General features: G+C 37.9%; 1 pseudogene across 1 annotated transcript; it reads left to right on the top strand.

Moving 5' to 3' along the window:
• The first annotated feature begins 17,802 nt into the window (after positions 1-17,802).
• On the top strand, positions 17,803-23,289 carry LOC128584318 (RNA-binding protein 34-like; annotated as a pseudogene). Its single transcript, XR_008379675.1, has 3 exons — positions 17,803-17,872; positions 17,954-18,127; positions 22,056-23,289. The product of XR_008379675.1 is annotated as an RNA-binding protein 34-like (transcript).
• The last annotated feature ends 3,836 nt before the right edge of the window (positions 23,290-27,125 follow it).

Genomic DNA, 27,125 nt, shown 5'->3' with positions numbered 1-27,125 from the left:
GGAGGCATCCTATGGTGACTGTGGGTAATTTTAGGTCATTAGTAATTATGATCAAAAGGATTTCAGCTTCAGAGAATGAGACCAAGTTTCTGAAGGCATATATGCACTGCAGTTCCAAAAACCATCCTCTGTAGAGTTAGGAATACCCAAGTGACTCAGTACTAGTCCTATTACTCCATGAACTCCTCCTAAATACCCTGATTAGGACAAGTGAGTTTTTAAATATTATTTTTCTTCGAAGCATGAACGGAGACAAGGACGTTGGAAACCCCAGAGTTTTCTTCTTCAAGAAAAGTATGTTTTTAACTCAAAATTGAATCTCCAGCAGAGTTTGCTCCTCATATTTAGAAGATTGCCAACTGAATACACAGACTCTAATCTCTTCTAGGATAGAGCCTCTGTACTCTGTGATAATCTGACTGGCACCGCTGCCACTTAACCTGTCCCCACCCACCCATACCTAACACATTCTCTCTCTCTCTCTTTCCTCCATCTTAAAACAGGTGTCTTTTTAAAGCCTGAGTCTCAAGACACAGGTTCCCCTGGCTTTCTGGCTTGGGCTCTGTCATTATCATTCTTAAATATCTCTACATGGCCCCTTCTAGGGACCACTCAGAGTCTTAGCTGGAATTCCTGATCTCCCCATTGTTGCCTCACCTCTACTCCGACCCCCATGGGCCACCCCCTGCTTTCTGTTTTGTTCATCACCTTGGTTTCTCCCCACAAACACGACCTCCCCCCGTCCACCCACCCTCCCCCCCCACCCCCACCCCCGCCCAGTTTCTGACCTGCTCTTTTTCTAGATCAGACGCAGGCAGGTTGAGAGGTAATGAGAACCAGATGGACATAGTGCAGAAATTGCCCAAATGGGTATGAGAATGTGGGGAGCTGTCAGGCATGGAGAGAAGCTGGAATTTTTCAGCAATAAAATGGGATTTATCGCCACTCTACCACAGTCATTGCCGACAACCGTTTACCTTGACAGAAACTCCATTCCAATAGGCTACCCCGATGCAGATTCTTTTTTCCCAAAGAGTGATGATTGGTATTTGTTCTAAGGCTCAAATGGCCTGCACTAAAGGTGAAGCATTAGGCCAAAGTCCTGTATTCCCCACTGAGGCAAATGAACCTGCTAAAATAAGTTCCTTCCACAATGGCTGTGTAATTGAAACCAGAAAGTGAGAGAATTTGATAAATTGCTTGACCCTGAAGGAATGTTAAGGTCATAAATTTTCATTGCAATTTTTCTCTTTTTTTATTTTTATATATTGATTATATTTAGTATTTGCCTCAAAATTCAACAAGCTTACAGATCATCAGTTGTGGCCCCAGGGGAAAGCACAGTAAATCATCAATTAAAAGGGCAGGGGGCAGTCTCTCCTCATCTTCCAAAGAGGAATGTCAGCCCCTAGGGATGCCAAGGACGGTCGTGGAGGTGTCTTACATCTCAGAATTATTCCAACTTAGCACGCAATTTGTCCTGGCATAGACAAAGTAAAATCTACAGAAAAGATTTTGCTCAGAAGGGTGCTGCTATACTTCCGTCCTCTAAGAATGATGAACTGTTAAAAGGCTGGCAATCCATTTGCAGCAATCACACCCACATACCCTTTTATGCTGTAATTTAAAAATAAGAACAATTGTATCTTAGCTACAAAAGGTGACCCCCGTTTTTTAGGTAAATTGAAAGTGTGCCGGCAGGTGTGTGCCTCAGCACCATGCTTCCCAATGCTGGTTTTGACAAGTCAGCTTTCAAATTATCCAAACTTTAAAAAAAAAAAAAAAAATCTGGGTTATTTTAATGTGGAATAAAACATAAGTCATACAATAGCCTGAGCCACATATTACATAACATAAAATGGACTAAAATCCTAAAGTCATCACCTACTAGCAAGTTTCTACATATTTTGCTATAAGCTTTTACTCGTTCTGCTAAAAAGTGAATGAACTACACTTACCAGCATTTTAATGCGGCTATGTTCTCTACTGATTATGCACAGCAATATATTATGAAGACATAGAGTCTCTCAATCTGAATCAGGTTAAATCATTTCTTAATAGCCAAAACTTCTTGTTTTAAAAATTTTAAAGAACAACATTTCTTCCTCATATCTGTATACTTAGTTTGCCAGAACCACTAAACAAATAAAATCAGAGATACCTGATCACTAATGAATTACTTCCATGTTCAGAATTTTCAGAATTCAGGAGACTCCAAAGAGAACACACAGGGGTATTTTTGATTTACCATTGAGACAATTTCTCTATGTTGAGAAAGGTTTGGGTGGATTTATTTTCAATGACTAATTATCCTCTCAGAGTTTGAAACCAATACCAACTCTAGAATACATAGGTATTAAAAAGGCATGTTAGCTTTTCTCCAAAGTCATCTGAACTGTATAAAAAAAGATAATTTATGTTACATTCCATGAAGTATTATCAGTAGGGATGAGGCTAAATAATTTCTAGTCTTATATCTAACTTTCTTTTGTTCATGGTAATTAATGACCAATTTTTTTAAGGAGTATTTCTATCTCAAAAAGATTTTTTTTTATCAAGTAAGGAAAAAGGAAAGAGGGCCCATACAAGAAAAATAATCTCAGTTCTCTGTAATTCCTAAATATAAAGTCACAGAATTTTTGAGTAATACAAAGTATGCTCAATTTTTGAGTAAATACAAAGATTTAAAAATGTTAAAAATCTTGGAATCTGGCACGTCAAAGTACAGAACAAGATGATAATATTCATATTCTATCACTTATATGTAGATAAGACTTTAACCCAATAAGACTTTAACAACAGTATGTTTTCATTGTATAGATGGGCAATCATAATATCTCTTGTATCAGTGTTTTTCAACCTTTTTTCTTTCAGGGCACACTTGAACCTATAGTTAAACTTCCATGGCACACTTAAATTACATTGATCAAAAAAAGATTATATTTACGGTGCTTCAAACTTCTTTCTAAAATAATTCAATTAATGGTCTTCAAAATTTTTCGCAACACACCTAAGATTCTCTCATGGCACAGCAGTGTGCTGCGGCACACCAGTTGAAAATCAGTGATCTATATGTTCTGTCTTTCATCTAGTATTTGTTTCCAGTGATCTGATGTGGCTTCCTTCCTCTGCGCTTAAAAATGTTATTGCAAGGCTGTTTCAAACAAACAAAAAATAAATACATGCATATGTATAGATATATCTATGTATACATAAGTATAAATAAAATATGAACAGAAAATGGATTCAATCACTAATATTTTTGCAAACTAATGTTCAGCTGATGCGACTCAATTTTATTTTGCATCACATTAGTGTCATAATGGTAATGACTAGCTTTTATTCACTAACAGTTTGAGTCAGCACTTTGAGACATTTTCAAATTAGGTCATACTGCACATTTGTGGCTGATACAAAGGTTGATTAAGAGAGCTGCACAATTGTACAGTGATGTGGTGTGAGTTGAATTAAGTTCTCCCTGATAGTTACGGGAAATGTGAGCCAAACTAAGCAGAAATAATGTACGGGCTATCGGGGGAGAATATATTTCCACGGAGTCCTGGCAGTAATACTCATTTACAATTTAACAAAGTCCTCTGTCCGTTATGGAAGAATTCTATCATGGGGCCTGGAGACAAGCAGTGAATTACAAAGAGGACTCTGGACCCGAGGCCTGGTCCCCAGCTCTGTTTCAGGGAAAGTCAGTCTTTGCCTTAATGTCCCTTTGATCTTCTCACTAAATGCTACCTTTTGTTTGTTTGTTTGTAACTTCTAGAGATCCTCCACCACTTTTCTGAAGCCAAAACAATCCCATGTCAGGACCAAACCATTTGCCCATGATGTAACAATTCTGAGGCAAGGCTAAATTGCTACCCAAGTGAGACCTGGAAGAAAAACAAAACAAAGAAAAACAAAAAGGTCTCTGTAAAGTAATCTTGTCATGGCAAATCTGCAATCTCCTCTAAAATTTGAAAGCATAGGATTTTCTTTAATTCACCCAGCCCCTCAAATGAATTGTCAAAATGGCTCCTGAAAGGCAAAAGTACCTTTTAATTAAATTTGAAAAGAACAAAAGTAAAAGCTAAAACTCTTAATTGTTGGTTTGTTCCAAAAGAGCAAAAATAGTAGTTATTATTAACACTATATTCACATCATATCGCCCTCTCATTAGAATAAAGGAGACATAGAAACTTTTCTAAATACACACATCTATACAGTGCAAGTGGCTTTGAAAGTCAAGAGACTAGAAGAAAAACTGAAATGGTACATGGCCCTTGAACAGAAAGAAAAACTCTTTGACTGAGCTGCTTTGGTTCTGAAAACGAAAAAGGGCTTTGGTTTACACATGCATAGGGCTTGCTCTCTTTGAATTGCCACAGTGAAACATACACTTCTAATGTATCACAATTTATTTCATGTTTGATGTGTATATTAAATTTAAACTTCCCAGGCAGACTTTTCTGCCTTCAAGGAGTATTCCCAGATTTGGTGTCCTAACAAAGGCCCATGGTGGTGTGTACCACTCTGTCCCCCTCAGAGCAGTTAACTCCCATTTACTCTCAATTTCTTCTGAATTCTGTCTAAGTTTTTATAGTTTGGACTAAACTTGCTTTCTAAGAATGACTAAGCAAATTAAGAGGAAAGGTTCCAGTAAAAAAGAGACATATAGGTTGATTTTTTTTTTTTAAAGTACCAAATTAGAAACATGAAGTTGTAATAACCATAATTATTCTCAATATTTATAAATATCACCTTATTCTAGGCCCTATAAATATGATTTTCACAAGAATGAAAGACAAATGGCCTTCAGATCTTGGAAGGAATGTAAAGAATAACTTTCCAGAAGGAAGGAAGGTAGAGAAGGGGAGAGGAAGAAAAGGAAAGAAACAAGGAAGGAAGATTAATTTCGGCTCCTTCATTCTGTTCCAACAAAGATTTCCAACCATCGCCCACCCTGTTGACTGATTTCTGTCCCTGAGCTGTGTCAGACCACAATCTATGAGCATACCTATATGAAGTCACTGCCTTCAACTTTGCTGTCATTGTTTTTTTGTTACTGCATGTAATCAATATTTTTAATTAGCTGTAACCTGAATTTGTGTCACCCCAAATTCCCTTCGTTGTTGCTGAACTACAGATAATTGTTCCACCCAGGTCTGATTATTAAATCACAGACAACAATGGCCATGTGAGTATCTTCCAATGGAACATTCAATGACATAGATTAAAAGACAAATATCCCTGGATTCACAGTCTGCCACTTAATACCTGAAGTGACCATGGCCCTATGTCTTAAGCCTACACATTTCCATTTTGAATATACTCCTGGTATTTGCAATCCCTTAATTTACTTTTCAAAAGGTCACTTGTGGTGCTAGCTGGAATGGATGGTATACTTTATTTATTTTGAAGTAGGCAAATTTGCCTAGCCAAGAAGACACACCTTTCCAGACACCAGATGATAAATAAATCTGAATCAGCCTTAATATCACAGTGAATAGGTAAAAGTAGTTTTGCTATTTTCTTAAATAAGGAAGTACTTGAATTTCTCCAACAGTTTAATTTAGTAGATGAGAATAGCATCTAGTGAGCTATGTTTATCAAGAGTGTTTTTTTCATTATTATTTTACAGAATGGATATAGCAACAATATTGGGGGAGCAACATGACTTTTGATGATCTGGCAGGCAATGATTAAATAAGGTTAATCCTCATTTCATATGCTAATAGGATATTTATAATCTCCACAGCATATCCAATTTAACAATTTTATTCTCTGTTGTTGAGAACGTATTTCTTATTAGTGAAACAGAATATCTTTACGTTCACCACAGATGCTGGCTTAATTGGGCTTGAGTGCATCATGTATAATTAGTCCACTTCTCTAATATTTCATCTGTAATTACACAATGAACAATGTTCTTAAATTTCACAAAGCTGGTGGGTTCACAAGAAAGTCTTCAAAAAAAAAGAAAATGAGCATTCCATAGTCAAGATTTCCCAAGCCCACTTAGAGCCCACTGAAAACAGAGCTCCAGCCAGTGTCGGTGTATGGAATGGCAAGTGGGTCCCCGAGGGCTCTGAAACTAAAAGCTGAAAGAACTCCAGTTCCAGTCATCCGACTCACTGGCAATGTTACCCGCAGTGCTGGCCCTTGGACCAGGCAGAGCTGTCACTGGACAGGCAGGATAAAAGTCCCCGCAGGTTATGTTCCCAAGGTCCATGTAAATGCAGCATTCAAGATGGTATTTTGAATGACGACTATTTGGTTTGAGGTTTGGGTTCTCTCTTACCCCACCCCGTCGTTCCTCCTTTCCTCCTCCTGGCAGCGTTCAGAACTCTTTCAGGCAATCCCATTCCAGACAGCAGCCTATGGAGTTTTATCATGGGAACGATTTTTAATTCTGTGAGGGACTACAACAAAGTATGTATGTAGAAAAGAAGGGAAAAGAAAGAAAAAAAAAAACCAAAACTGCTTCACCATGTTTGGGGTTGCTGTACTGACTGGAGTAAATTAGCAGTAGGGCCTCTGAGTGTGTTTGGGAATATTGCCCGTCTTAGTTCAAATGAGGCTATTTTTATAATAGCAGCCTAGTTAGTTATAGAATTCTTTTTTAAAGATTTAAAGGAAGAAAGAAAAATGGATTATAGGGTTTTAGCTGAGCTTTTCCAAGGGCCACAGGAAGGCCTCCATGGTCAGTGCCATTCAGCTCAAGGGCGTTTGCCAAGGTCAACACCATATCCACGTGGCCTCCTCAGTGTGACTTCTCTTGTGTCCTAAAATGTCCATCCTATAAAGACTTTGGATATTTCCTACTTTCTCATTTCACCTTTAAAACAGTGTGCTCCGCTTCTTGTAAAAAGAAAACTGATTGCCACAGTAACTGCTGATGTATTGGCCTGCCCACCGGCCACTGGACAAAGACCCAAAAGACTTCAGAGTTTCTCATCTTTTGAACTAATATCATTGAAGCAGTTGGCCCCTGCATTAGTCAGGGTTTAGTCAGGAAAAATAGAATTGCCACCTGATGATTCAACAGAGAGATTTAAATGGGAGAACTAGTCATAAAACTGTCAGAAGAACCAAAAGTCCAAGCGAGAATGGTGAGATCGCCAAGACGCAGCAATGGCAGGAAGCCACTGCCACCCTTCATGAAAGGACAACAGCAAAGGGGCAGGTCTGCGGCCTCAGAGGAGATGCAGCCATTGCCCAGAACCACCTCCAAAGCAGGCTGGAAGGTGGGAGACTGGAGAGTCCAGCCGCTGTCTCCTTCCCTAACTAGTACATACTTTTCTGCAGAACCTCCAAAGAGGCCAGATGGCAACGTCCTTCCCAGAATTGACCCCCCCTGGAGTACAGAAAAGCAAGGAAAGGAAGAGAAGGGGTCTGAGAGCAATTAGTGACCAGCACATCCCCTCTCAACAGCTTTAAGACTTTTGGGCAAAGATAAAATTCTGAACCAATCCCTGTATGAATACAGTTCAAGGTAACTGGTATTTATTGTGGTTTCAAATTCCTAAGGTGTTATACCTAGGAATCCCAACTAGGAAAATGGCTATCATGTTAAGAATAAACATTCGAGCAAACTCAAAGTATTTTAACTGCATGAGTTAAAAAGGAATACAAGTGCTTAAAAAGTTGAAGCCACCCTCACTTCCAAAACCTGAAATTGTGAAAGTAATGTGTTGTTTCCCACACCAGGGTAGCCATGGGCAGCAGAAGTGAGGCAGGAATAGGAAGGTGGGCTCGCCTTCAAGTTTCCCAGTTCATACAGATTTTGTTACAATCCAAAGTTTGCCTGGCCAAGGGTAGAAAGTTTTGTACAAGGAAGCACTGCTGTGCCCTGACTGAAAGGCAGTGGAGTGCCTAGGCCAGCTCCCTAATCCCTGTCCTTCTGGCCCTCAGCCAAATCAACTATCTAAAAAAGATTTCTTTTCTAGTGTCCTTACATCCTTTAAGCTATTCTTCCTGGATACCAGCTAACACTAACAGGGCTTGCTGTTCAGGTTCAGAAACAATGCCACCTAGAACCTTAAAACTTAGACACAAGTACGTTTTTCAAGGCTTAACAGTTTATCTTCTTGCTACTCTATTTTCAGCCATATCACTTGCCTGTTAAAATGCACAGTGCAGTTAAAAGAGATTTGCATTTGGTCCTATAAAATGAAGATTCTATAAGTTGACTTTTTTTTTCTTTTGACCAGAACCCATATTACTTGGAAAGGGAAAGGCCAAAGGCAAATTATTGCTATTTTAGACAGCAGCATAAATTTTCTTCCTATTTTTACCCTAGCTTTTAATTTAATAAGTTTTATGACCCTTATATTAAGTACATATGTTTTACAAGACATTGTGTCCCTTGAGTCACCCTGAATTTGCTCTACTGTACCAGAGTTAAATAAATGAATACAGTGTTTCTGATTTTAGTTCAACCTGCATTTTGATCCTTATAATATACCTGGTAAACCTTCATAAAAGGAGAGAGCAAAGACACAAGTCAGCAGTTATCTGAAGGCTAGCCTAGACTGTTTTAAAAAAAATGAGAGTGTCTCTTTACAATATTTTAAATTTCAGATTTCCATCCCCCTGGTTTTTCTAACAAATAATTAAGGAGAAACAAATATTAGAAATAGTCTCTTGCCTTCAGAATTGGCAACAAAGCATACAAATACTTTTATGTGTTATTTCATTGGCTGATGCAAAGGCAATTTTTTCCCTCAAATTAAAACTTCAAAATCAAAGACAACCATTTCTCTCTTAAAATATAAGATATTCTTTCATCGTGTGCTTATGGTCATTTGAGTTTGGTGCTAATTTAAACATACAGAAGCTTGCACTAATTCTGAAAGAAGGATTATTTGAACAACTCCATGGTTATTTAAGAATAAAACATTGGGCAGCGCCTGTGGCTCAAAGGAGTAGGGCGCCAGCTCCATAAACCAGAGGTGGTGGGTTCAAACCTGGCCCTGGCCAAAAATTGCAAGGAAAAAAAAAAGAATAAAACATTGAGTTTATGGAGGAATGAAGAAAATCACCTATGGTGTTGGCAAAAAAATGTAGATTTTCCCTAAGGCAGGGAGTGGGGAAAGGGTAGGGCAGGAGCAAAGGCTTGGCTTACTTCAAAGTTGTATATTTAGATAGTGTGAAACACGACAGCCTTGCACTGGTGACAAAACTTGTTTTTAATTAATTATTAAGATAGCCCGTTTTTTACATCCTACCAGAGCACAGGAGCTATTGATACAAGCTAAACATTCAACCAGAAACTCTTTATAATATAATGGGGATTTGTTTTAAAATATGCTTTATAAATTTCCTGCTTCAGTTCTGATTTTAAAAATGGCTTCCCTGTGAATGCCAACATTCAGTAAATCAACAGGCTGCTAAAAGAGCACGTTAGGGCAATGGATTGGGGGTGGCACAAACTCAAGATGGAAAAATTAGCTTTTCTAGCACACTTTCAGATTGTGTGCCAGACTATATAACAGTGTCCACATTAAATTTTCTAATATATGAAATCCAATTCAAGTAGCCATTAGTTTCTTTCCTATTCATTTTGTTTGCTTTTGTCCTACTTGACTTTGAAGGACATGACCTTAAAGTATAACTGGTTATTCAGTAGAACCTCCAAGATCTACATTAAAATTGATGTTTATTTCACAACCATGTGTGGGCTCCAAAATTGATAGGTTGCCTTGTGATTTTATTGTTAGAGGAAACCATCCATTATTTTCAAAAGAAAAAAATTCTTATTCTTTCTACATTTCATTTTAAGACTAAATGACCAAAATATTAGAACCATTGGAAATCTGCTGAAATATTTAGTACCTGGTAAGTTATTTGCATTTAAAAGGTTTTGTTTTGTTTTGTTTTTAGAAAGAATGCAAGAGTCCCTAGTATCTAGAAACTTGGTCAACCCAGCTGTCCAAGTTATGGCCACATTGTTGAGAAATACAGGTTAGGATGGAATGTTGGCATGAGGTTCCATGAAAACAAGGGCTGGCCATTTTAGCCCGTCATGGAGAACTCCTGGTCATCTCCCAAGGGGCAAATTGATGTCAAGTTCTGCTGTCTGTCAGGATTAAGTGCCTGTTTGCTTTTTCACTAACATGTGGTTTGAGAACAAAGCAGCTCAAATCTCCTCAGTCCCTAACAAAGCATCTCAAATTGCTGAGTAAAATTCCTTAATCCTCCATCTTAATCTGAAAACACCAGCAGCAGCAGGGTAGAACACTGTGGTCTCTTTCTGTGCTTCTCTCTGCTCCATCCACCCCCGCCTTCCCCATGGCTGGCCACTTACTCCTCAATACCACCATTAGTTTGTGCATTTGCATTTGAACGATTCTTCAATAGAATATGATCAAACAGGAAATTCAGGTAACTTGGTCCAAGATGGTGCTGGCTCTGGCCATTTTTGTTCCTTATCAAGATCATCTTAACAGTGAAGAGAAAAAATAAAAACCAAACAGAAAGATTAATTGAGCACCTTTATATAACCTTGAAGGTCATATGTATACAAATACCATAAGTGTCATAAATTTTAATGGATGGGCTTTAATTCTTTCTGTGCAATATTTATCAACTCTCAGTTGGAAGCATGGAGATTTTAGAATGTTTTTACTAAGGAAAAAGTTGGAAGAAAAACTAACTTCAATGACTAAAACTATGAAAAAACAATCTTTGGTAACGTGGCAAAAGAACTGGCAGTTGGACAATGTTTTCCATTATTTGCATATGTTCGTTACATATTAAGGATTGAGACTTTACCCCATTATCTTTCGAGACTTTAGCCACTAACCAAGAGTTGAAGGGCTGCAACATTTTGTAACCTGAATTTGCAAAATGTTGAACTCTGCAAGTTGAATTACCTTGCTTTCTCTCAAAATAAAAGGCATTTCTTTTTATGTCAATAGTTTGTAATATCTTTCTTTACCAATTTTAATTGAAAATAGTATTGGTAGATTTTTTTCCTGGGGAGGATTTTTTGGGCGTCAGTTATCAAATTGATTTCTAGTCTAAAAAAGCTGAAACTCGTGGTAGTTGTCTTTTTTCTATTCTTCCATAGTAAAGTTGAACAAGTATCACCATAATAAATAAATACAATCAGAAAACCCTACTCCTGCACTCTAAAAATTGTATTCAATTGAATGCCAAGTTAAAGGTAGATCCTGACCTGGCAGGCTCTGGCTCTTCTTCTGCTCTTTCACAATTTCCCTCCTACCTGAAACAAGTAAAGCAAATAAAACCGAATTCCCTAGTAATCTTGGACTCTCTGGCAGTATGTGTATATCTGAGAAATGGTAATAAAACATCATAGAGAATGTAAAAAATAGGAGAGCTAAAACTTCCTAACAGCTATGAAAATAGCACCTGTGCTATATTTAATAATATTATTTTCTCCATTTTTCTTCTTGCGATTTTTACTGTCTGCAGGGTTGGGTGAAGGAAAAGAGCAAACTAGTTCCCTTTAACTAGTTCTAGTTAAACCTTTCCTTGGCAACCATCTCTGAGACTTTTAACTCCATTAGAAAAAATAAAATAATTGGAATTCAGGTGAAACATCACATTTTTCTCAGTAAATGTCTTCATTCTTATAAAATTCCCTTTTCAATAGTGAGGAAAGCCCCTACCTCCAAATTTGGAAATAATTTCCTTTTACAAATGTCAGGTTTTTAAACTCACCACTTTTAATATCAGAACAATGGAAAATTTAGGCAGCTGCTACAGCTCCTAATCCATAAATCCTCAATATGAACCTTTCACCCCTAAACCCAAGATTGGAGGCAAAACCAAGGGGTCCTCAAACTGCGGCCCACGGGCCACATGAGACGATGTGATTGTATTTTGTTCCCATTTTGTTTTTTTACTTCAAAATAAGATATGTGTAGTGTGCACAGGAATTTGTTCTTTTTTTTTTTTTTTAATTATAGTCCGGCCCTCCAATGGTCTGAGGGACAGTGAACTGGCCCCGTTTGAGGACGCCTGATTAGAGCAATAGTCCCAGGAAGGTTTCAAGGCACAACAGGAGCAAGGAAGAGCCAAACGGTGCTTGAATCCCAGTTCTTCTGTTTCCTGGCTTTGCGACCTTAGGAAAATTACTTAACTTGTCTGTGCCTCAATTTTCCTGTAAAATGAGGATAATGGTTGTACCTAATTCATATTAATATTTCATGAGTTAGTATTGGTAAATACAACACTGTCTGATATATTCTTCTTAGTAAAGTATCTCAAGAGTGGAAGAAAAAGTATCCAATGTACTCAGCCCTACTATGAAACTAATTTATGGCTTTCACATGAAAGCTATAACCCAGTTATAACCTAAGAATAGGGGGAAGGGGGAAAGGGAGGCGAGGGAGGGGGGAGGTGGACAGAGGGAGGGGGATTGGTGGGATTACACCTGCGGTGCATCTTACAAGGGTATATGTGAAACTTAGTAAATGTGGAATGTAAATGTCTTAACACAATAATTAAGAAAATGCCAGGAAGACTATGTTAACCAGTATGATGAAAACCAGTGTTAACCAGTCTATAAAACCAGTGTATGGTGCCCCATGATCGCATTAATGTACACAGCTATGATTTAATAATTTAAAAAATGAGAATAATAATTAAAAAAAGACAAAAAAACAACACTGTCTGATATTGAGTGCATACTATATCAGTTTCCTTTTTTAATATATGCCATCTCAAGTTAACTTAAAAATAAGCTCTTTCACTCCCTGCTCTGTTCAAAGCAAAACCACTTTTTGCCCTATGCTGACAGCCTGAGAAGAAAAGAAATAGCACAATGGGAAAAGATTTTCTGTTCAAAATAGGGAAGAATTTGCAAGACAAAAATTTCCAAGTAAGTAGAATATGTGAAAAATATATCTTTGAAGGTTCAAAGGATTTGGAAATGGATGTGATATGTTTCATGTCTCAATAATTTACGTCGATGGTAACCAGTGGTCTTCGAAAACTCTTGATTATTCTAGGCAAGTTATTTTCTCAAATAAGCTGTTGGACACTTAGGCTACATCTACTTCGACAGGTATTTATTATCAAAAGTTGGACTGGAGTAAATAAATGCCATATTTTGGAACATCTCAACAACTTGGGTTGAGATCCCAAAACCAATCATTTTAATAGTCTTAAAAAAACGAGCTTCTGGGTTAATATGTTCTGAAAGTTTCTATGAAGTATTTTACAAGCTTTGTCTTATATCCTTCCAGGTGTCATTTACAGTAGAATTCCTGGTTGCCCCATTGAATAAGCATAAAAAATACATTCCTTCATTCACTCTTTCAGCAAATTTTCATTGACTATACCTGTGCTAAGCCTAGGCTTAGTGCTGTCATATAGCAGAGAAGAAAACAGATCTGATCATGCCCCAAAGCACATGATTGACCAAGATTCCCTGCTGGCCAATGTACGTTCATATGAAGATGTTGGAAAATCTCTGTGTCTCTAGTCTTCCAGCCTGGAGGTGTTTCCTTGGCCTTTTCAAAAATAGGGTATTTAAGTATACCAAACCATGACATTGTACATCTTAAATGTATACGATGTTACTTGTGAATTCTATCTCATTAAAGTTGGAGGAAAGGAAAGAATAGGGATTATGTTGACTGGGCACGAGAAACTGAATGATTAAGCCTCAATTTAAGGCGTCTTGGGAATGTTGCAATACATTAATTTCACTTTGGGATAGCCAAGACCTCCAAAGCGAAGCTTGAGTGAACAAAACAGTCCCTTAGTATAGATCAACTTTAACAAGAGTTAAAAGAAAAGATAGCATGTCCATGGAACAATGGCCGCAGGGCATCTTGTTGATCACAGGATCATGAAAGTTTCTGTAAAGAATTAAGTTTGAAATGGAAATGTTACAAAGTGCATAAGAATTACCATTTTATAGTAACAATATTTAAAATATTGAAGGAAACACAAAACTTCCCTCAGGTCACAGCTCTTCTATATGAGTCATAACCACATCTAACCATCTTTCTCCACTTGTGTTCTCAAGAGGCAAAGGCCAAAGGTTTAGTCCTCACGTTCGCTAGTTTTACCCTATCTCCAGAGTAGAACGGGTCCTAAATTTGAGCAATATTTCTAAAAAAGGTATGTTTTCAGTCAAAACCAATCAGGGGGAAAGTGCTGATGAATCAACGGAGATAGGAATTGATCAGTTAAACCTTTGAAATACATTTCTTACTATAGCAGCACTGTGTACAGAATGCACCAGGCAATAGTCTTTAAGAAAGTCTAAATTATGTCTCATAAAGAACCCAAACAACATTTGAAATAAACTCTTCTAAAAAATGAATAGCTTTAAGACAAAAATGGAAGCCCAGCTAAGGCTTAGTTTTCTAATTCTTTATAAAACTGGTCCAAACAGGTTAGAAGAACGTATGAATAGTCTAATTTCATTTCTTTGTAATTAAATCAAATGGGCTTGTTTAGCCTAAGAAACAAGTCTGAGAGATAAAACAGAAAAGTTAATAGTGGCTCCCTGAAGGATTTTCTTTTTCATCATTTTCTGTTTTCCCACCTGCATTTTATTTTTATAAATTAAACCCTTATTACACAAGGCCAGGTAGGCACAGTCAAACTGTCAATTTTGAACTTCTGAGCCTAGACAAAAGGTACTTTTATTTATATCACAGAAATGTGCATATAATTGCTAGCAAAAAAAACTCCCTTAAAATTAATACATAAATATAAGCATTCTTACATGTAGACATACACACACAGAAAATCATGAATTATTAGGATGACTATTAGTAATAACCACCCATATCTGATCAAAATACCTGCTCATATCAATAGTTCTCAAACTCTGGGGAGTGTGAAACTCACCTGGAAGTCTTGTCAAAACCCCAATTTCTGGGCCTGCCCCTTGAATTTCTGATTGGGGAGGCCAGGGTGAAGCCCCAGAATGTGCAGCAGGTCCCCAGGGGCGACTGCTGCTGCTTAGAGAAGCACTTTGAGAACTACTGACTTGTCAATGCTATTTCGCCTGAATAATGGAGGTCTGAGGCTGATTCGAGGCCACTCCGTTCAGGTGCGTTCAATTCCACTTCAGGAACATGGTAAACAGCTGTTCCCTCTCCTCACTAGAGAGAAGAAAGGAAATGGAATTAACCCGCAACAGAATATTTTAAGTTTGCTCCAGAGGGAAAATGTCCTTGCATAAGTGTTATTACGCACTAAGATGGGGTTAGAGGGTTACAAAGAGGAAGTTTTTGTTACCTACCTCCCCGAAGGTCTCAAAGAATTTACAGGTCTTAACTTGAATGAAGAGAGAGGAAAAAAGAGATAATCCAAGGAATACCAGGGATTTTCAGGTGCCCCCAGACCCATTCCACTACCTTTTAGTAAGCTGGGATACCTAAACATTTTATCTTCCTTTGTTCCTCAATTCAAGTGACGAGGAATTGTCTCTTCTGTTTTCTCTCACTCGGAGGAAAGAAAACTCACCTCAGCTGGAAATAGCTTAATTTAAGCTCCTTCCTGCAGACAGAAGAATAGCCTGGCCAGGGTATCTTGTCTTCTCATTTGTCCACTCCACGTGCTAGGAAGACAAAGCCTAGACATCAAATCAGTAAAACCTACTAAAAGTTTGCTTTTGGCCTGGGCCTAGAGCTTCCAGAGAAAACCTTTGGAAAATGAAAACAAGCTTAGTAATTATACAGCCAATATAACAAATATTCTTCAGGTTAAAGTTCATTCTCAGCTCTTTGTCAACTCAGAATACAAAACCAGCACCAATCTATAGCTTGTTATTTCTCTTCACTCTCTGGATGTCTGAATTTGTCTATGGTTCCCATGATGGAACTTGGAAAAATGACCTGCCACATTCCCCCTGCAGTAAGGGCTCTGGAGCCCCAATTCACAGCCCCATTGACCATGCACACCTGCATGACCTTCCGCAAGTTATTCCATCTCTTTGTTCTTCCTCAGTGAATGGAATCAGTTACACCTACTTGCCTGGACTACCTTGATATCTAAACAAGGTGCACTGGGAAGAGGACCTAGCCCAGAGCCTGCCTCACAGAAGGGGCTCAACAAATATTAGCATTTTTTCTCCCTTCAACCCAGTTCACGGGGCAAAATGGTCTGCACAGAAGCCATTTGATGGCTCTCAAACCTAATCCAACATTTGTTACAAAGACAATTAAATTGCATATTCAAGCATGTAGACATTGTTTATCTCAGCCCTTCTCCCAATTCAATACAACTTTGCTTCAATGAGTGCCTCTGAATTCCCACTGACCCATACAAAGGGAATATCCTCTCTTGCACTGGTATATTGATAAATTGTTTGGATTGAATTTACCCAATTAACTCTCAATCAACATATCCTTTGGAATCTGTTATTCCAGTAATATGCAGTGAGAAAATGAAGAATCAGCTTTGGAATCAACAAAGCAAATAGTAAGCCCCAACTATTTTCAACTTGGGAATTACTCAAATTATAACTGAAAAATAAAATAAATAGCTATAGAATGAGAATAATATGATAATACTGTATATCTCAAAGCATCACTGAAGAGTGAGATAACGCACACACTTAGCAGAGTTCACGGTATGTAGTTATTTGTAATTATTATGAAGAAATTGCATATGTGATAATGAAAGTCACCTTCAGATCTAACATTCAATGGTTAGAAGTAATTTAATCCTTAGAAAAAGCATGTTTCTTGCCTTTATGTTCAGCACCTTCACAGTCTGATACCTCAGGAGCTATATGATCACATCCACAGCAAATTCCTGCTAGTGCTATGACATCTTTATTTTTTATTAATTTGTAAGAGTAGTTGTTTATGGTAAATCTCCAAGTACATTTCTTTCATAATTGATTTGTTTCTTTCATGCCTTCCTTCCTAGCCCATTTCTGTGGGAAATGACCATGTCATCATAATCATTGAGACATGAAGGTATCCCAGAGAACTTCTAATGCATTTGCATTGCTTTGCAGATGAGAAAACCGAGGTCCAAGAGTACTGCATGGCCTTCCAAAGCCCCCTAAACCAGCACTGTCAAATCAAGAACCCAGGCTCCATCCCATCCCAGAGGACAGGGAATTGGTGCTAACGAAGTACTAATAGGTTTTGAATATTCATTGCAATGGAAAGTGTGTTTTTATTTTCGTATCTCCAAGAATTCATTTATTTGTAAGTAACATACGCCAACTTTAAGAAACATCAGCAGAACAAGGTTGCATTAGCTCCTGTAACAAGACTCCAGGCTGCACAGACATCGGCCACAAGACCAGGATGTGTTACTGATCTCTTGACTCTGTGTGGATTGACTCATTTTGCCTACAAATCCACCCTAACGCAGGAAAAGGATTATAACCCAGTAAGACCGGGTCCTACTGAATATGACAGCAGCCCATTCATAGTAAACAAAACTATAATTAATAGAGGTTTTCACTTTATCACATGGAAATAATTCTGCGAGTGAGTAGACCAGGCTGAGCACAGCTATTTGAGCCAGTTGTCAATGATCCAGCAGCCTCCCGGTTCCTACTCCACTGTTCTTAGCAACCTTAAGGGTAGCCCATGGTGGGTAAGTTTCAAACAGAAGGAGGAAGAGGAGTAGGATCAGAAAGATCACTGGTCAGCTGAGTTTAAGCCTTTTATCCAGAGAACAATTGCTCTTCAGAAGTGCACATCATAGACTTCCATTTATGTCACATTGGCCAGAAATGAGGGACAAGGTCACATTTGGCTCCAGGACAGTGTAAGGAGATGAGTATTTTCAAACAGAAACAATCCTAACATTAAAAAAAAAAAAAAAAAAAAAGTATGCTGGTGCGCACGCATGGCGACAGGATCTGTTCATCGTGGACTCGCTGCTGCCGGGGCCATCATGTGCGCCATCCTGGGTGGATGTGGATGGTTACAAGATGGCTGAGGAATACATACAGAGGCCTTGCCTGAGCTACTGGGAAAAAGAAGTATTTGATAACCAGCTCCTAAAAGGAAGGGACCCGAGACCCGAGACCTGGCACCGGTGCCCCAGGAGGAAGGGGCAGCTCTGCGGCTGCTCCAGTCCAGTGTAGAAGACGTGCTGTGGGAAGCGGAGCTCTGGGGCTTGGTGTGTGTTGGATCTGTATGGGTTGTTCTGATTTCTACACTTCCAAAAGGTCGGTTTCATTAACCTACTTACAGACAGTTCTGTTTTTCTTGGCATTTTTTTTGCAAGGTACACTTCCTGAAAGGTTTTCAAAAAGACAAAAATACATTCATTGAGTGTACGTCCTTATGACTGACCATACTGTGTGGTGTAATATGAAGTGCATTTTTGTTTTTTATGCATTGTCTGATATTTAAATGGGAGTTTTTAAAAAGAAAAAAGTGGGATGTTTTTTATAAGGGGACAGAAGAGAATGGATATTGGGTAGACAACTGGTCTACCACAAGGACATTTTTTTCTATTATTCTCAACTAGATTAATTCTGAAAAGAGCCACCAAATCCACCCCCATGGCCAGGAAAGTGGGGTATTATGATTCATAGCCCAGACCAGAACCACAAAAAGGTTAGGAAGACAAAGGTCTAGGCATAAGGAGGAGACACAACTTCCAGGTAGAGAAACATACTGCCCATCAGGCTGAACAATGACAGCTTAAAGCATAAAATCCAAGATTCTACTCAATATTTAAAATGCCAACCAGGGTTGTGAACTTCAAAAACCATCACCACATATTCCCCAGAACCACAAGGAAAAGGCAGAGCCCAAAATATATAATACACTGAATTGCATACCCATTTGTGAGGTTTGTCATTTTATAGCCTATGGGTGAGTAACAGGCCAAGGCTGGGTGTCTGCAGCTTCATCCGGTGGTACTGTCTTCAATCATGTTAATTAAATTAATGTGACCAGCACTAATGAAAACTGCAAAAACCTGTTTTGGTTTCTATCGGCACATGCATTTTGATAATTTAGTCCAGTCATACGTACGTGCCTCTCAAGTCCTAAATCCAATGCTTAGAGTTGCAGGGCAATGTTAAGCACTGTCGATACAAAACTAACAAAATGACTCTCAAAGTAAATTTCATTTCAGGTGAGCCGAAAACCAAATTAAGAATTAGAGATGTGTGATGGCTTTCCTAACACTTCCTGTTTAATTCATCTGCCATCTCTCTTTCTTACCATATATTGTTCTTTGATATGTTTTCTAAATGATTAACCACCTGAGAAAATATTTAAATGACCATATCATAAGGTAAAAGATTTATGGCCTGAATTACATTAAACAAATTCAATATGCTGTGCATATGGAAATTAGAGGCATTCAGATTATATTTTAGCCATTAAAATGTGCCTTAAAATATTTAGTTTCTGTTTGCAACAGTAGGGTTTTCTCTTCCTTGTTCATCAAATGGCAGATTCTCAAAGTAACCAAGCGAAAATGAATGACTTAGTCCTTGGTTCAGAGAAGTAATGGGCTACCAGCATAATTAATTTTATGTTTAATTACTGTAGAATGAAACAATTCAACAATATCCAATCAATCCTTAGAATGACAGAACAGAAGGTCAGCAGTTGCTAAGTCAATTGTTTTGAAAGAGAAATTTATGTCAGGTTCTCTTTTATGTGCTATAGAAAGAAATTGGATAAAAGTGGCCAAGCAAACATTAATTAATTGTATAAATATAATCTGGTTGTCATGCTAAATCATACAGGCAGGATACAGTTCTCAGAATGGTGGACATGCATCAGCTGCAAATTTCAGTGACATGCTAGATCCCACCCCCATTTCCATGCCCTACACAATCAAAGGGCTTAAAGTAAAATATTAACATCTCTAGAATTATTTTTCTAAAGTTTGAGTTGACAACCCCTTGAAAAGGAGTTGATGGTTCCAGTACATTTCCTTCCATGCCAGCTCCTGAGCTTGGGGGGCTGAGACTAACTGACCTCCCCTTCCCCTCTGCCTACCCCCCACTCCCTGTTGTCCCTTTAATAGCAAGAAAGAGAACACAAACTATTTCACAGGGCGATTCTTCCGGATGTAGCATTGATTACGCTGGGAAGGTCATGTAGACAGTAAGAATAATAGATTCAGAAAGAGGTCCACATTACCTTTTGACATTTAAAGAGTTAGTTATCCAAGAGTTCCTCCTAGTTATGTATTTCCCCAGCATTTAATGCATTTAAATACTCTGCTTAGTTGACTCAGAAAATTCCAGCATTCTTTTTTTTTAATTTTTTAAAATTAAATCATAAACACATAGATCATGTATACATTAATGCATTTATGGGGTACAATGTGCTGATTTCATATAGAATTAGGAATGCTTACATCACACTGGTTAATATATACCTCATCTCGTTTACTTAATCATTGTGTTAAGACATTTATACTCTACACTTAGTAGATCCAACATGTACCCTTGCATTATGCACTGTAGATGTGATCCCACCATTCACCCTCCCTCAATCTGACCTCCCCTCTACTCTCCCATCCCCTCCACATCCCTCCTTCATCCTGGGCCATAGTTTTGATCTATTCTTCATGTGAAAGTGTGAGTACTTGTAAATTCATTTCATAATAGTACTGAGTACATTGGATATTTTTTCTTCCATTCTTGATATATTTTACTAAGTAGGATATGTTCCAGCTCCATCCATGTAAATGTAAAAGAGGTAAAGTCTCCATCTTTTTTAAGGCTGCATAATATTCCATGGCATACATATACCACAATTTATTAATCCATTCGTGGGTCGATGGGCACTTGGACTTCTTCCATGACTTGGCTATTATGAATTGAGCTGCAATGAATAATCTGGTGCAAATATCTTTTTAATAAAGTGATTTTTGGTCTTTTGGATATACACCTAGTAGAGTAATTGCAGGATCAAATGGCAGGTCTACTTTTAGATCCCTGAGTATTCTCCATACTTCTTTCCAAAAGGGACTTAGTAGTTTGCACTCCCAGCAGCAGTGCAGAAGTGTTCCCCTTTCTTCACATCCACACCAACATCTGTAGTTTTGGGATTTTGTTATGTGAGACAGTCTTATGGGAGTTAGATGATATCTCAAAGTGGTTTTGATTTGCATTTCTCTGATGATTAAAGATGATGAGCATTTTTTCATGTGTCTGTAGGCCATGTGCCTATCTTCTTCAGAGAAGCTTCTGTTCTCTGATCAAAGCTTCTGCACAGCCAATTACACAGTAAGTAAAGCAAACAGACAGCCCTCAGAATGGGAGAGGATATTTGCAGGTTATGCTTCTGACAAAAGTTTGATAACCAGAATCCACAGAGAACTCAAACCTATTAATAATAAAAGAACAAGTAATCCCATTTCATTGTGGGCAAGGGACTTGAATTCCAGCTTCCTGTCTGCTGTAACTAAAGTTTCTGATCAATACAACTGAGTCCTTGCCGCAGGACCGTCCCTTCTGCTTACATTACAACCCTTTGGGGAAATGCCTCAAAACATCCTATTTTATTTCCTCTCAGCAGTCCCATTCTGAAACCAGACTATGAAGTAGCGGTCACTCTGCAAGCATGAAGGTGAAAAACCACATGTACATCATTTGAGAGTTTTCTGTGAGAAAACAGTGAGGCATCACCTCTCCATCTTGTCTACCTGCCAGCCACTTGAAGTCAGCTTTGAGAGTGAGTGAGAGGAGTGAGGAGGTGGCGCCTTCTGTATTTCTGACGTTACTAACACGAAGAAGATCTAATCAACGGGACTGGGCAAAATGTAGAGCAAGCTTATTTGCTGAGTTTAAAATTAGTAAGATACTAAAGCTCTTCTTGGGCTACTGAATTAAAGGGATATCAGGGAGACAGCCAAGGTCCTAGAAATGTTCTGAGTTTTTGATCTGGAGGCTGGTTATGCAGGGACATTCAATGGTAAAAATCCAGTAGGCTTATCATTTGTTCATTTTTTGTGTGTATTGCTAGACTCCTAACAAAGGTACTAGAAAATAAAAATAAAAACATAAGATCCTAATTCTTTTACAAAGTGAAACACCTGATACATAGGCCTTGGCGTCTGGGAGTCATATTTTTCCAAGAGGACCTTGGAGTCATAAGAAAATTCATGGAAAATTCGAGACGATGGTGTTCCGACCGGGGATGGAATCCGACCGGGGATTATCTGGTTGGACAAGTCACCAACAGTTTATCCCACAACAAGCTCTTCTCCAGAGGCAACCCAGGTCGCCTGGCATCCCCTCTTCAGCTCATTTGAGCCTCAGCTTCAACCTGTGTACGTGTCTGTGCCTAAAGAAACGGCTAGAAAAAGGAAGCGGGATGAGGAGGAAGAAAGTGCATCTCAAATTCAAAGACCACTTTTGCAAGAACCTGCAAAAAAAAAAATGAAAGTGAAGAAGAAACACTCTGATACAGACAAAAAGTTGGCAAACAAGGAAAGTGCTCTAGCAGGTGCTGATTTAGAAGGAGAAATTCGCCAGAAACAAGGCCAGAAAGGAAAAAATTCTCAATCTGATGTTAAGGTTGCAGATAGGAAAGTACTTGGTGTAGATGACACAGTTGTAAGTCAAAGAAAGAAAATTCAGATCAGCCAAGAAGAGGAGAGATTAAAGAATGAGAGAACTGTGTTTGTTGGCAATTTGCCCGTCACCTGTAATAAAAAGAAGCTGAAATCCTTTTTTAAAGAGTATGGACAAATAGAAACTGTACGGTTTCGTTCTCTGATTCCAGCAGAGGGAAATTTATCCAAAAAGTTGGCAGCAATACAGCACAAAATTCATTCTGATCAGAAAAATATTAATGCCTATGTTGTGTTTAAGGACAAAAGTGCTGCTACAAAAGCATTGAAAAGAAATGGGACTCAAATTGCAGATGGATTTCATATTCGAGTTGATCTTGCATCTGAGACTTCGTCTAGGGACAAGAGATTGGTATTTTGGGGGAATCTCCCTTACAAAGTTGAAGATTCTGTTGTTGAGAAACACTTTTTGGATTGTGGGACTATCGTGGCAGTGAGGATTGTGAGAGACCAAGCCACAAGACTCGGCAAAGGGTTTGGCTACGTTCTCTTTGAGAATACAGACGCTGTTCATCTTGCTCTGAAATTAAACAATTCTAAACTAATGGGAAGAAAACTCAGAGTCATGCTTTGTGTTAATAAAGAAAAATTAAAACAACAGAATTCAAATCCAGGTTTGAAGAATGTCCGTAAACCTAAGCAAGGACTTAATTTTGCTTCCAAAAATGCAGAAGGACATTCTAAGAGTTTATTGGAGAAAAAGCTGTTATCATGAAAAAGAAGAAGAAAAGACAGAAGAAAGGTGGACAAACTAAGAAACAGAGCAAACTGAAATAGCAATTAAAAGCTACTTTTAGGCTGGGCGCCGTGGCTCACGCCTGTAATCCTAGCACTCTGGGAGGCCAAGGCAGGTGGATTGCCTGAGCTGACAGGTTCAGGACAGCCTGAGCCAAAGCAAGAGCAAGACCCTATCTCTAAAAATAGCTGGGTGTTGTGGTGGACGCCTATAGTCCCAGCTACTTGGGAGACTGAGGCAAGGAAATCGCTTCAGCCCAAGAGTTTGAGGTTGCTGTGAGGTAAGTTACCACGGCACTTTACCCAGCACACAAAGTAAGACTGTGCCTCAAAAATAAATAAATAAATAAAAACTGAAAAAAAAAAAAAGAAAGAAAAAAGAAAATTCATGGAAAATTCATAGAAATTTGTGTGGACAAGTCTGATTTTGTGTGTATGTGAAAAAGTTAAGTACCTTTGCCCACGCTGAATTTATACTCAAGAGTTGCGACCTAATCTGCCAGGCTGACTTGAGCATGTGTTTATTGGGGCCATCTGTTATGGACGGTAGCAGAGCACCACTCTGGAGCTATGAGTTTAAACATAGAATTTTCTTATGAGAGACCAGAATAACCCTCTTGAATACAGAGGACGTATGGACATTTGTGTGTGTATGGGAAGCCCCATGGACCAGAACAGGTGGACAGTTCACATGACAATACAAGCCCACTTTCCATGACAGCATTAAGTTACCCTGGTTCCCAGAATCAATCACCATGTTTAAACAGTTGTTTTCCTTGGGCCATTGCAGATTTTACAATAAGGTAATTCAGTTTTCAGCTACTTCTAACATCTTAAATACAAAGCAACTGTGGCTACAACTTCAGCATCTTCAGAACAATCCACGAATTGCATTTTCCTATATAAAGTTGATCTCAGCAGCAAAAAGAAACGATCCTCGCAGGATGACAGACTACCAGGCTGAAATCCACATTGCCTGGACATTGAGAGTATGTATTTCTCATAGTTGAACTGGTCAATGCTCTAAGTAGAGCAATATAGGAAAGTTCATGCTCTCTAAATAAAACAAGTCAGAAATGGAAATGCAGGTGATGACTAGACTAAAACCATTCAAGTACAGTCTTCAGAAAGTCCCTTGGTAAATCAGCCACTAGCAGTTTTGAATAAAGCTAGTTTAATGAGATATCCAAAGATAACCGGATTTTTTTATGTTACAAGTTCTCTGAGGCCACACATCTAATTTCTTAGCCTGACAAATATTCAGTTCTAGAACCCTCATAAGAAACTGTATCACTTTTTTATAGGTTACTTGTAAGTGGGTATATTGTAGTACAGGATGATATTGTATTGTGTAGCATTATATTTTCTTGAAATGAAGAGACTATCAGTTACAAGAATCACCATTATTTGATATACCACCAAGAAAAAATTGAAAATGTAAGAAATCTCATGACAACTCTTTTAAGACAGTTTTGTTTCATATATTAAAAGGTAAAATTTTTGTCTTAGAAGTGTTGAAATATCTTTTTTCTGCTACCAAAAAGGATGAAGGAAAAATATTTATAACTAATTTTAAAATTCAATAGCAACCACCAATGGACAGGATTCTTTTTTTGGTGCTGTCGTTTTAAAATAATTGCATTGATCATAAGCCTTTTCTATGATGTAATAGGAAAGATGATAATATCATTTTGCTTCTTTAAAAACAAAGTTACTATCTTCTGCCAAGTGAACATAAAAGGTCACAGTCCCCCTCTTCCATTTTCTGCAATAGCTTTTGCACTGCTAATGAAAATACGACGACATAAAATAGAGTACATAAGATCCATGCAAACTGTAATTTATGAAATGCAGTTCCTCAATATTTCCTTTAATGCAACTCTACAGCAATTATACAGTCACTTTACAAGACCTTAGACATGTGTAATTACAGATGAGAAGTACATTTGCAACACTGAATTCAACCACATTCTCTTGAACTTAATCTCCAAATGTCCATGACAGCAATAAAACCATCATATTTGTCCCAGTGAATCTCCTTTGAAATTAGTTTTTCTTCCCAATTTTAATTATAACACATTTACTTTCTAGAGAGTAAGTAAAAGCCTAAATTAGAAGAAAACTAAACTATTTTGAAACTTATATTCTAAACATAATGCTGAAAAACTTTGCTTTATACAGGAAGTTCATGATTTTTTATTATTTTCTGAGTGGGGTGAGATGAACCCTCTAGATAACAGACTTTTAACCCTCCAGTTATTTTGAAAACTTAAACCACACAGTCATTCAAGATGTGTGCTTTTTAATTTGTATTTTCCATGTGCTTACTAATTTAAAAATAGTAAAATGAGGTATCAATTAAAAATGATTGATGTGGCTTATGTATTTTATAGGTGGGATTCATTAGGAATATTTTGGCACAGGCATCACTAGTGTTTTATCACTAGTGCTGTCAGATCACCGTGGATCAAAGCTCCTAAGAGTTGATTTCTGCTCCTCATAAAATTCTGTATAAATACCTAACAACCATAAGAAAAGTGCAAGCTTTGATTGCATTCTGGATTTTCAAAAGATAAATATAAAGTATTAATAGTTTGGGGGCTATTGAGGAATATGAACTTTATATGTAACCATATTGTTGAATCGTTAATTTTCTTAGGTGTGTGATAATAGTAATTTACTTAAGAATGTCCTAATTCTTAGGAAATACATGCTAAAGTATTTGGGAGTGAAGTGTCATGATGTCTGTAACTTACCTTAGAATTGTGTATGTGTGCGCATTATGGATACATATATATTAGAGTGCACGATACAACAAAATATTAACAATTGATGAAAGCAGGTGAAGCTTTTAATTAGTACTCCTACTATTTAGGAGCAGAAATACACAGACATTTATGGTACTATGTTTTATACTTTTTTGCAGGTTTCAAATTTTTTTTAAATGAAAAGTCCGGGGAAATTTGTATAAATGCACAGGAAAGCTATTCCATTGAACATTTGAGTTGATGTAGTTTTTCACACTTTCCCTCTGTTCAATAGTTAATGTGGGTATGTGCTTCTCTCATGCTCCAGTAAAGTCCTTCTTAGAAGAATGGCAGGTCAGCAGGCCTTGTTTTAAGTTTATTAACTGATAACCTACTTTCAATGACAAAAGAAAATGTACCTGAAGCCTGTTTTAAAGCAATGATTGTCAGCTCCCATGGTCAATATGTCATGCAGGGTACACTTCATTAAGGAGTGAATTACTTCACTTGTAATCTGAGCTAAATGAACGTCAATGTCAGGTTGCATAAATCACAGTTTCCAATGTATCAGTATGTGCAGTCAGATAAGGAACATCACTCTCTGCCCTCCAAAAACACTCTAAATCGTGGCTTGTTTTGTACAAGTTTTCCAAGTGGCAGTCTCTTTTGTGCCACAGAGAAGCGATTTTTCTGCCCCCGAATGGACTGCAGGGGTGAGATTTAATGTTTATGTGTCTTATTGGCACATTTTAATGTCTAGTAAAAGCAAAACTAAAACTTTACCATGTCTGAGAATTTAGTAGCTAAGATAGCAAACTTTTCAGTTTGATACCCCATGTGATGAATACTAAGAGAAATAAGTGAAAATTCCCAGAAAAGGATATAGGCTGGAAAGTATATTATATTGGCAAAATCCCTCCAATATCCTACAACAGCATAGAAGAAGCAAATCCCCTTTAAAAGAGGCCCCAAACACATCTATTACAATGTGCTTTTCTTGTTCAAACCAATGAAAGACATCTCTGTTCTGATTGTTCTAAACAAGACAACTGGATTCAGCAGTCATATTGACCTAAAGAGGTTCCCACTGACCAGGTTGGTTGAGAACAGTCAGGGGGTCCTATAAAGGGG

Source organism: Nycticebus coucang, chromosome 4 (genome assembly GCF_027406575.1).
Source record: "Nycticebus coucang isolate mNycCou1 chromosome 4, mNycCou1.pri, whole genome shotgun sequence".
NCBI lineage: Eukaryota > Metazoa > Chordata > Mammalia > Primates > Lorisidae > Nycticebus > Nycticebus coucang.
This window is presented reverse-complemented; position numbering and strand designations above follow the sequence as displayed.